Genomic DNA, 11,765 nt, shown 5'->3' with positions numbered 1-11,765 from the left:
TTTGAATTACTTATTTATGAAATACACTTTTACCATCTCCAATACCAACACACAACTTTGAATTACTTATTCACGAAATACACTTTATCATCTCCAATACCAACACACAACTTTGAATTACTTATTTATTAAATACACTTTTACCATCTCCATGACCAACACACAACTTTGAATTACTTATTTATGAAATACACTTTTACCATCTCCAATACCAACACACAACTTTGAATTACTTATTTACGAAATACACTTCAACCATCTACACTACCAACACACAACTTTAAATTACTTATTTACTAAATACACTTTTACCATCTCCACTGCCAACACACAACTTTGAATTACTTATTTATTAAATACACTTTTACCATCTCTACTGCCAACACAAACCTTTAAACTGCTGTATATATTTATTTTTATCCCCATTCCTATCTCCACTGTCGACATATATGTTTATTTAGTTGTTCAGGTGTTTACCTGTAAAACGTGATTTACCTGTAAAATCTACACGTCCCATTTTAAGGTGTGGTTGGGCGTGTGTTCTCTGAGGATTTGCATTCTTGCTCATTTTATTTTCCCTCATTGTACCTTTCAATTTATTATTACCTTCAAATGATAAAATCGACATCGTTCAGGAGAAACTGAGAATGAGACTGAGAAAAGAGACGAATGAATCAATTGATGTCACAACCATCTTTTCTCCATCTTTGTTACTTTAGACAGGGAAAACAACTTCAAAGGATGATGTGTAATTTCCACAAGTGTTTATGATAGAACCAAGTGGCTGAGAGTTTGTGGTGGACTTGAAAACCGGAATAAGATTGAATAGTCACTGCAAGTAAATGACGTCAATGCATTCCCACGTGACGTAAGGAAACTGATATACCTGCTTTGCTTCCTGGTTGGTTGTCGTTGGTTGGTTGATCGTCGTGCAATTTGAACGCATCTTCGTTACGAGAGGTAAGGGATTACTTTAAGGTCACTGGATTGTGAAAGAAATAACAAATTATGTTTTGTTTTTTCATGTGAAATTTTGATAACCATGTTTGTTGCATCACAAAGGAGATGATACATTTATAAATAAATTTTTTCTGGAGTCTTTAAAAAAAAATTTTTTTCCAAATGTATCAAGTAAATAATCCACTGGTGGGGAATGTCAAACCTGGTGGTTTAATGAAGCCTCCGCTTTGAACCTGGGAGGGTCGGAGATATAAACCCGTCCGAGTCACACAAAGACTTTTTTGTATAAATGGTACGAGCTGCTTCCTTGCTTGGTGCCCAGTATTTAAAAGGACAGACCATGGACCAGCAGCGCCAGGAAGGTAATGGCAAAACCACCCAGTACAACCGTCACCAATAATCTGTTTCGGCATCACCGACACTCTGTGGAGTATGGGACACAAATCAAAAAATAACATCGAGTCAAAAAGGTGGGAAACCTTACATTGGTCACGACACACTGGCGAGGCTCTGACTTGTTCAAAGCTCCATCTTGTTTTATGTTTGAGTCAGGGACTCAGAGTCCTTGGGAGGAGAAGGGGAATTGCTAGATTGCTATCACCATTTTGGCCTGAAGAAAAGTACACCTCAAGATACACACTTCAAATAACTCTCCCAATAATGCAATCCAAGTGGGCAATTTTTATATTCGTGAGTGTAATGGCATTGTGATAACATGCCACTGGGTGTGAATCCTCACAGCAGGCGAAGCCTGATGGAATCCCAGTCTGTTTAATTCGTGAATTTGTTTGTGAATTCAGGCCCCATTAACGATATTGATACATTTGTGGGGGTAGGGAAGAAATACCATCGTGGAGTTAAGATTGTATAGGTTTTAGCATGGACCTTGTACGCAAAGAAGAAGCACCTCGATATAATAAGTGAGGAACCTGTCAGGTTAAGAGTGTTCGCATGTCACCACACGGATGTTGGTTTTGTATTAACAAGATAGGGCTTAAGGATAATTCCCAGTATGTAAGTGCCTCCTGTGATTTTCCCTTCTGTTTTTTACAAGAAAAAAGGCTGGCCATAAAAACCCTGGTTCACCAACAACAACAATAACAACAACGGCCATTAAGCCGACATTGCCAAAAGAAAGCCGAACATTTCCGAACGATGCTAGATTCCGCCTCCAAGGGATCGTGACCGATCGGCCACACCGTGAAGTTCGTCGTTGGTTGAGAGCATATGGAATGATTTAATGGGGGTGTGGGGATTGGTCGGGGAGTGACTTCAGCGAGGGAAAAAGGAGGGTGCGTCCCAGCCCCCCTCTCTCTCTCTCTCTCTTTGGTGCTGGCTTCATGGCGAGTGGTCGCGTTTTCTCGTGTGCGCTTGAGGAGAACTGTTTGAAGCCTAGAAAACCTTGCAGCGTTGGAGTCAGGGGTGTTGTTTTGACTCGGAACTCTTCCAGGGAGCTAAGGACCGGATGGTGCTGGCTGGGCCTGGATTGAGCGGGGGAACGTTTGGCTGCCTGCGGCACGGCTCGGTGTGCTGGCGCACTTGACCGGCTCCATTGTTTGGGCGCTGTCCTCCAGTCGACCGACCCTGCCAAAGTGCTCGACGAGGCCAGAGCTGAGTGCCAAATAAAAGAGGGGATTTTCTTTTTATTTTCTTTAATCATTTCCCTGTCTGTATTCAGGTATGAGTGGAGACGTCTCAAATTACGATATTCGTTTTTACCTCACCTTTCATTCCGATCATATTGCACTTATTTTCATTAAACCATTATTTATTGCATTTTTTCTCATGCCTGTGTGTTTGTTTCTGTGTTTGTTGGGTTCGGATAACCCCCGTCGTGCTGATCGGCCCAGGTAAGGACCTCGTGACCTTCGGTCCCACACGCGCCATCAAAGGAACTGACATTCATTTGGTTGAACACCTCGGGAGTAACAACGATCGGCTACCCATCATCCTGAGGTGTTTACCCAGGTGACGCGACAATATCTTAAATTCTTCATTCAAAGAGGGAACTATTCCAGCACAGTGGAAAAAAGCAATTGTTGTCCCAATCCCGAAGACTTCTAGACCAGTTTGGAATAAACTCAGACCAATATCGTTGACTGATCACTTTGCAAAATTAGCTGAAACCTTTGCAACTCGATGCTTACTCATTGACATTAAGGACAATATTGACATCAATCAGTTTAGTAACCGAGCAGGTTATTCCACCTCACACTTCCTTGTTAAGTGTTTTCATTAATTAACTTGTTAATTGTTAACAATCTGTATGAGCAAGCTGACAAACAACTAAGTCACCGCACGGTGGTTACAACAGATTTCTCTAAAGGTTTTGATGAAATATGTACAATGTGGTTGTAACATCGTTAATTCAAATGGGTGTCGGTGCCTGCCTTATTTTTCTGGATGTGTGGTTTCTTGGATAAAAGAGTTCGATATGTTAGATACAAGGGTACCTTGTCTGTAAATCAAATCCTGTATGAAGGGTACCACAGGGTACCAAATTGGGCCCTCTCTGTTGATTGGCTCAAATCAATGATGGAACGACTCAGCATGATGACGATGCTCATATTCTAACCTTCAAGTATGTTGATGACATGACATTGATTGAGGATTGAAGGGGCAGGGAACCTAATGTGACAATACAATCTGCCTTGAATGTTTTTACTCAATGGGCAATGAAAAATAACATGAATTTGAATACTGATAAGTGTGTGCTTATGGAAGTTTGTTTCATGAAGCAACCTCCGCCAAAGCCTCAATTTACGATCCAAGCGACTTTACTGCAGATGTTTGATCATATGAAAATACTGGGTTTTGTCATCTGATCTGATCTGGAGTGGAATCTTCACATCAGCAATATTGTCACCGGGACAAATGGAAAGTTGTTTATGTTGAAGATGCTGAAAAAGTTTAACTTAGCCGTGGAAGATTTTTGATTTGAAGATTTTTAGAGAATGTTGTTCCAGTTTGGAATGCTGGTCTCACAATCCGCCAAGATAACCAACTGGAACAGCTTCAGAAAATGGCTCTCCGAATCATTCTCGGACAATCATACAATCAGGTTCTTCAGTTTTGTGATATTCCACCCTTCAAACAACGTCGGCTTGAAACTTGTCCGAGATTTTCAGGCCAATTTCTAACATCTAATGAGTTTCGACATTGGTTTCCAGACCTGAGGCAGGATCGGACGCAATATTCTCTCAGAAACTCATCTCAACTCTCACAAATCACATGTAAAACCCAAAGGTAAAAAAACAGTGCTGTACCATACTTTATTATTATTAGTGAATAATACACATTGTACTCCCTTGTAGTAGTAGTAGTCCGATTGGTTAGAAAGTAAATTCCATGTTTATCTTTTTGTACCATTCTGCTGATTCTGCTGCACCAATTCTGTAATCCTTCCCCTGCTTTTCGCTGTAGTTACCCTCCTCGAGGTTATCCTGCCGAATGATCATGTTATTTTATCATGAAATTTGTTTGTATTTCTTGTCATTCCTCAGTGTACGCAGATGACAGACCGTTCAAGTGCACTTTGTTTTTAAAATTGTTGATGTCGCATGTACAATGCAGATGGTTTAGCCTTTTTGACTTTCAGTGATCAAATCAGTTTGTGATTTTGTGTGTTCTTTGTTATAATGCCCTTTTTTCAGCGTGTTAACTCGTATACAATTATTTAATTATATTAAAATGTCCTATTTTGCTGATATTTCTGTTTTTTTCTGTCTGAATGTTTATGATCGATTGAATAACACCATTTACTACTATTAATACTATTACTACTACTACTGCTACTACTACTACGACTACTACTACTACTACTACTACTACTACTACTACTACTAATATTACTACTACTACTACTACTACTACTACTACTACTACTTCTACTACCACTACTACCACTACTACTACGACTACTACTACTACTATTACTACTACTACTACTACTACTACTAATACTACTACTACTACTAATATTACTACTATTACTACTACTATTAATACTACTACTACTACTACTACTACTACTACTACTATTACTACTACTACTACTACTACTACGACTACTACTACTACTATTACTACTACTACTACTACTACTACTACTACTAATACTATTACTACGACTACGACTACTATTACTACTACTACTACTACTACTACTACTACTATTACTACTACTACTACTACTACGACTACTACTACTACTACTATTAATACTATTACTACTACTACTACTACTACTATTAATACTATTACTACTACTACTACTAGTACTATTAATACTATTACTACTACTACTACTACGACTACTACTACTACTACTACTACTACGACTACTACTACTACTACTACTATTACTACTGCTACTACGACTACTACGACTACGACGACTACTACTACTACTACTACTACGACTACTATTACTACTACGACTACTACTACTACTACGACTACTACTACTACTACTACAACCTCTGTTAGCCGCAGCGTAAGATGGTAAGAGAACGCTTTTACCCAAGGAACTCGCAGCGAAAATGGGCCTAAGGACAATCAGGATCCCCTCCAGGATACTTGAAGAGGTCAAAAGCTCCTTGCCTCCCGATTGTCTGGAATACCTAGAGAATCCCAAAGAGGGTGATGGATCTGGACAGATGTCCATCGGTAACTCCATGGATTTTAAAATCCGACCACGATGTTGCGAGCTCTCTCAGCCAATACCTGCGAACAATACGAGTAAGACCCCTGGCACAGTGGAAATGTCGTTCTGTGGGCTATCAAGGAAAAATATATACCTGCTAGTGTTCCACTCGCTCCATTATATAGCTCTTGCAACCCGACTGGATACTCCCTGGCGTGAGATTCGTCCACTTCCTTCGACTGTTCATCCACGTTGGGATTCACTCTATCTCTACCCAACGCCAAGAATGATGGCAGACTTAAGTTGGAGGTTGCTACATGGTGCACTGAGCTCTGGATCTATGATGCGGCACTTCACTAACGTCTCAGTGGATTGCTGCTTTTGTGGTGAAAGGGAAACTATATTTCACATATACCTTCAATGCCACCGTCTTGAACCAGTGTTCTTACTGATGAAAAATCTTCTCTTGCGCTTCTGGCTTCACTTCTCTCCAACACTTTTTATCATCGGGCACCCGGTAAAGAAACTAAGCAAGTCACGAGGTCTCCTTGTTAACTTTATTTTAGCCTGTGGGAAAATGGCAATATATAAAACCAGGAAGGCAAAAATTGAGAAAGATGTGGTGGAACACAGTTCTGTATGTCTGAAGGGCTTAATATGCTCACGCATTATTTCGGAGTACAAGGCGGCAGAATATAGTAACACTGTTCAAAAGTTTAAGGAAACCTGGACTATAAATGATGCACTTTGTACAGTTTCCCCACAAGATACTTTGCTCTTATTTGTATAAATGTGGTATTTGGCGTTCTTTTTGGTGTTCTTTGGCGTTCTTTTACCTTCCCCTTGTCTGTCTTGGTAGTGCTTTCTCTTCAAAATGCTCTACCTTGGCTACTGTAGTTCAAACCATGGACTTGTAGGGATGAGGAATTGAGCGACATTAAACTGGGAACATATGTTTGCCTGAGCTTGCACGAGCTCTGAACGCAAATCTCTGTAACCTTTCCAACAAAAGCACTACTACTACTACTACTACTACTACTACTATTAATACTATTACTACTACTACTACTACTACTACGTCTACTACTACTACTATTAATACTATTACTACTACTACTACTACTACTACTACTACTACTACTACTACGACTACTACTACTACTATTAATACTATTACTACTACTACTACTACTACGACTACTACTACTACTATTAATACTATTACTACTACTACTACTACTACTACTACTACTACTACTACTATTAATACTATTACTACTACTACTACTACTACTACTACGACTACTACTACTACTATTAATACTATTACTACTAATACTACTACTACTACTACTACTACTACTACTACTATTAATACTATTACTACTACTACTACTACTACTACTACTACTACTACTACTACGACTACTACTACTACTACTACTACGACTACTACTACTACTACTACTACTACTACTACTACTACTACTACTACGACTACTACTACTACTACTACTACTACTACTACTACTACGACTACTACTACTACTACTACGACTACTACTACTACTATTACTACTACTACTACTACTACTACTACTACTACTACTACTACTTCTGTTAGCAGCTGCAGCGTAGGTGCATTTTTGCCACCAAAGCATTCCAACGATTCTTTGCAAGTCACAACTTGACGAAAAGACGCATCAACAAAATATTTCACAAGATTTTGACAAACGCTGAAACGCTCTGAGAGCAAAGTGTAAATAACGCAGATTCTCAGAAAAATGCTTTAAAAGTGAAATCGATTAACGTTACGAACCAAAGCGTTAATGTTCGGGTATTTCACAAACACCGATCGAAACGTTATTTTTAGCCCATCCCCCACACAGCGGGGTTTTGCAAGTGTGTGTGTGTGTGTGTGTGTGTGTGTGTGTGTGTGTGTGTGTGTGTGTGTGTGTGTGTGTGTGTGTGTGTGTGTGTGTGTGTGTGAGTCTGCACGGGCTGTAACCTTTGTACCATTTCAGCTTTTTTCATGGAAATTTTCAACAAAGTTTTATTTTAAGAATACGGAGAAGACAAATTAATAATTTGGTCAAAAGGTCAAAGGTCAGTATCGAATAAAATCATCATTTTTCATCCAATTCACCTGAAATTTAAAGAATTTCCATGTTGGGTCGCTGAATTGGTTCACCAATCAAAGGTTAAAAGCACAAGGTCAAAGGTCAAGGTTGTATAAAATCGTCAATTCTGATCCGATTGGTTTGAAATTTGACCCGGTTTTACATATTAGGTCATTGAAGCCTATTCCTCTTGGTCAAAAGGTCAAGGTCGCCTAAATCGTCCATCTTTTGTATTTTTACCTCTGCCACCCAAGGTGGACGGAGGTTATGTTTTTACCCCTGTCTGTTTGTTTGTCTGTGATCAGGACATCTCAAAAACTTGTGGATGGATTCGGACGCAATTTGGTGGAGAGGTTGTGTATGTGACACGGAGGTTCTGATTACATTTTGGTGAAAGTTCGAGCCTAAGAATACCATCACACCATGGCATGAGGGACCCCCTCCTTCCCGGATAGAGCCGGATTATAGGCCCAGCATAACTTGTCGCATTTGCCCCATGAGTCAAAACTTGAAGTTGATACTTCATTTCCACCCGGTTACCATCGGAGTGATTGGCTTATTACTGACACACACAACCACACGTACGTTGTGACCAGGACCAGTCAGACCCTCTTTTTCAGAGCATGAAGGTCAAAGTGTAAAAGCATCAGGACATGCAGAGAGGAAGAATGAAGGACGGGTCATGGAGCATTGCCACTCAGATACTTCAGATCATCTTGTTAAATAGAAAGATAAACTAAGAGATCGAAGTATCGCTCCGCTGATTGCAAGCTTGCCATTGTTCTGTCTGTTTTGTCATCGATACTAATCGATGTTCGATTTCACAAAAATGGCTCTCCTGGTGCGGCCATGACATGGGAGGGGTGGGGGTGGGGCGGGGTGGGAGGGGTGGATTAGGGGGGAGGGGTGGATTGGCGGGGTGGGAGGGGTGGATTGGGGAGGGGGTGGGAGGGGTGGATTGGGGGGGGGGTGTTGCCTCGGCCTGTCATCATTCTGAGGTCTGCAAAATGAGTTCCAGCTTCCTGGAATCGGAGCAATTCATCAGGGGCACAGCCACGCTCCCAGCAATGATGCAATCAGCAGCCTCAGCCTCCTCGCGAAATCTGTATTACAAAAGGAGCCGTTGTGGCGGACACAAAAGCCCACTGGCGTGGTGACATCATTCCGCGCACCAAGTGGGCGGTGGCCACGCACCAGGGGTAGGCGTGGCCTCATGATATACACCGGGCGCCCAGCCCGGGACAATACAGTGTTACAGTGTAGTCTTACAATAAAGACGTTTATATGTTACCGCTTGTCCGCTTCCTCCTTGCTCACAAGCAGCGCGCGTAACGCCGCGCTTTACTGGTGACCCTCGACGTTGGATCTGCTGGAGCGATCCTTCCACACGCGACGCCATCGCCATGGCCGACTTCGTCAAACTTCCGGAATTTTGGGAGGCTCAGGCCGAAGTCTGGTTCGTCCAGGCCGAAGCCCAATTTCAGCTTCGGCGCCTCACCGGCGATGACACGCGCTATTGCCACGTCGTCGCCTCCCTCGGGCCCGGCACGGCCGCTCGAGTTGTGTCCGTCCTTCGCCACCCACCGAACGGCCACAAGTACGAGGCACTCAAGCGGCTACTCCTAGCCACGTTCGGCCTTACGGACGACGCACGGGCCGACCGCCTCCTGGATCTCCCCGAGCTCGGTGAGACGCGCCCGTCGGTCCGAATGGACCATATGCTGTCACTGTTGGGCGACGAAGCCCCCGGTTCGCTATTCCGGGCGCTTTTCCGGCGCCAACTTCCAGCGCAGGTCCGCCTCGCGTTGGCCGGGACCGAGCTAACGGAACCCCGAGCATTGGCGGCCGAGGCGGACAGGTACTTCGCCGCTTCGGACATGCGGGCGAGCGTCGGCGTGGCCGTCACGGCCCTCGACGCTGATGTTCAGCAGCATGTTCCACAGCATCAGCTTCTACAGCACGCTGATGTTCAGCAGCATGCTGATACGCACCTCGTGAACGCCGCCACGCCCCGCCCACCGCCGCGGCGAAAACCGCCACCGCGGGGAAACCCGCCAACTCCACCGGCCTGGCGGAGCCAGCCGCGCTCCTCCAGCTCCACCACCTGGTGCTGGTTCCACGCCAAGTTCGGCCACGAAGCTCGGCGGTGTCATCCGCCGTGCTCCTTCAACGGGTCGGGAAACGCCCGGGCCGGCGCTCAATAGTGGCGATGAGCGCCGGCCATTCGAACAGCCTGCTGTTCATAACGGACACCTTCTCCAGGCGCCGTTACCTGTGCGACACGGGAGCGCAGGTGAGTGTCATTCCCGCCGGCACGTCAGACAAGCACGCCGCGGGTGGGGGCCCCGCGCTGCTTGCCGCGAACGGGACGCCCATCCGTACGTACGGAAAACGCTGCCTCTCTCTGCGGTTTGGAGGGCAGGTTTTCCGATGGACGTTCGTCACCGCCGACGTGCCCATGGCACTGCTTGGCGCGGACTTCCTGTGCGCTAATGGGCTCCTGGTCGACGTCAAGCGCAGACGGCTTGTCCAGGCCGAGACGTTCAGCTCGCTCGCTTGTGCGTTGCCCAGCTCAACGAGCGGCTTGCCAAGCGGCTTGCCGAACGATTCGGTTCCGGCCACGTTGGTCTGTACGCTTCCGGCAGCGGACGCATTCACCCGCCTCCTCGCCGGCTTCCCGGCCCTCACGCGGCCCACCTTCTCGGCGGGGGCCGTCAAGCACGGGGTGGCCCATCACATCCCCACCGTCGGGCCACCGGTCTACGCCCGGGCACGCCGCCTAGAGCCGACGAAGCTGGCGGTGGCAAAAGCGGAGTTCGCTACCCTGGAGCGACTCGGCATCGTTCGGCGCTCAGAGAGCGCTTGGGCGTCGCCGCTGCACATCGTGCTGAAGCCCGGCGGGGGATGGCGACCGTGCGGGGACTATCGCCGTCTCAATGACGCCACGACTCCCGACCGCTACCCCGTCCCCCACATTCAGGACTTTTCCGCCCGTTTGGTGGGCAGGTCCTTCTTCTCGAAGGTGGACCTCATACGCGGCTACCATCAGGTCCCCGTCAGGCCGGAGGACGTCCCGAAGACGGCGGTCATCACGCCATTCGGACTCTTCGAGTTCTTGCGCATGCCCTTCGGTCTGAAGAATGCGGCTCAGGCGTTCCAGCGACTGATGGACAGCGTCCTGCGCGACTTGGATTTTGTCTACGTTTACCTGGACGATATCCTCGTCGCCAGCGCGTCCCGCGAAGAGCACCTACGCCACCTCCGCACGCTCTTCGAACGCCTGGGCCAGCATGGCCTGATTGTGAACCCCGCAAAGTGCCGGTTCGGCGCCGCCACAATCGATTTTCTGGGGCACCGTGTCACCAGGCACGGAGCCGTCCCCCTACCGGCCAAGGTGGAGGCGGTGAAGGGGTTTCCGCGCCCCCGCACGATCAGAGGGCTGCAGGAGTTCCTGGGCATGGTGAACTTTTACCATCGGTTCCTGCCCCGTATCGCCCAGCTCCTGCGCCCCCTGCACGAAGCTCTCCGAGGTAAGCCGGGCAAAGGCGACGTTACCTGGACCGAGCAGATGGACACGGCGTTCACGGGCGCGAAGCTCGCCTTGGCTAACGCCACCATGCTCGCGCACCCGGCGCCCGATGCACCGATCGCCCTCACCACCGATGCCTCGGACTACGCGGTGGGCGCAGTGCATGAGCAATGGGTGCGTGGAGCTTGGCAACCGCTGGCGTTCTTTAGCCGGCAGCTTCGCCCGCCCAAACGCCGTTACAGTACCTTCGACCGCGAGTTGCTCGGACTTCACTTGGCGGTCAGGCACTTCCGCCATCTGCTCGAGGGCCGGGCGTTCACTGCCTTCGTCGACCACAAGCCGCTGATCTTTGCGATGGGCAAAGTCACCGAGCCGTGGTCGGCCCGGCAGCAGCGTCACCTCTCGGCCGTGTCCGAGTACACGACGGACATCCAGCACGTCGCGGGGAAGGACAACCCGGTGGCGGATTGCCTTTCCCGGGCCGTCGCCCACGCAGTCCACCTCGGCATCG

General features: G+C 46.6%; 1 protein-coding gene across 1 annotated transcript in view; it reads left to right on the top strand.

The window, feature by feature from the left end:
• Positions 1 to 571: 571 nt before the first annotated feature.
• Positions 572 to 11,765, top strand: part of LOC137415350 (E3 ubiquitin-protein ligase TRIM7-like) — a 43,973-nt gene continuing 32,779 nt past the window's right edge. Inside the window, exon 1 of the mRNA XM_078770201.1 lies at positions 572 to 960. The gene's annotated coding sequence lies outside the window, so the exon portion shown is untranslated. The remainder of the gene's footprint in view (positions 961 to 11,765) is intronic.

Source organism: Myxine glutinosa, chromosome 1 (genome assembly GCF_964187855.1).
Source record: "Myxine glutinosa chromosome 1, kmMyxGlut1.1, whole genome shotgun sequence".
Classification (NCBI taxonomy): domain Eukaryota; kingdom Metazoa; phylum Chordata; class Myxini; order Myxiniformes; family Myxinidae; genus Myxine; species Myxine glutinosa.
This window is presented reverse-complemented; position numbering and strand designations above follow the sequence as displayed.